Source organism: Sinocyclocheilus grahami, unplaced genomic scaffold, assembly GCF_001515645.1.
Source record: "Sinocyclocheilus grahami isolate Dianchi unplaced genomic scaffold, SAMN03320097.WGS_v1.1 scaffold53.1, whole genome shotgun sequence".
NCBI classification, from domain to species: Eukaryota; Metazoa; Chordata; class Actinopteri; order Cypriniformes; family Cyprinidae; genus Sinocyclocheilus; species Sinocyclocheilus grahami.
The window spans coordinates 1,346,191-1,346,827 of NW_015505232.1; positions in this window are offsets into that span (position 1 = coordinate 1,346,191).

Sequence of the window (637 nt, forward strand, 5' to 3'; positions counted from 1 at the left end):
TGACACTGAAGACTGGAGTAATGATGCTGAAAATTCAGCTTTGATTACAGATACATTTTAAATTACATTTTAAAATATATTAAAATAGAAAACCGTTATTTTAATTGTTATATTTCACAATATTGCTGCTTTTACCGTTTTTTTTTTTTTGTTTGGTGGTTTTTTGTTTTTCTCAAATAAGTGCAGCCTTGGTGAGCATGAGACTTTAAAAAAAAAAATATTACAAAATCTTACTGACCCCAAACTTTTGTGTACATATATTTATTTTAAATTGGCTAGTTTGTGCAAGTAAATTTATTTAAACTGGTTGTTAAAAGTTCAAATGGATTGTGTTATGTTCTGTAGTTGCCGTTTATAAATCTGTCAGAAAAAAATATGCTAAAGTTTCACCTTTAGGGGTACAACAGCCTGGCAGCCTTTTACAAAAAATGAACCATGGTTTTATTACAGTAACCACAGTTTACCACAGTATTTGTAGTAAAACTGCAGTAACCACAAATTTACCATGGTAATAATAATAATAATACATTTTATGTATTATTACACAAAACAAGAAAACTACATTTCCCATGATTCTCAGCAGCAGTTTGCTTTTTTTTTTTTTTTTTTTTTTTTTTTTTTTTTTTTTTACAAAAAA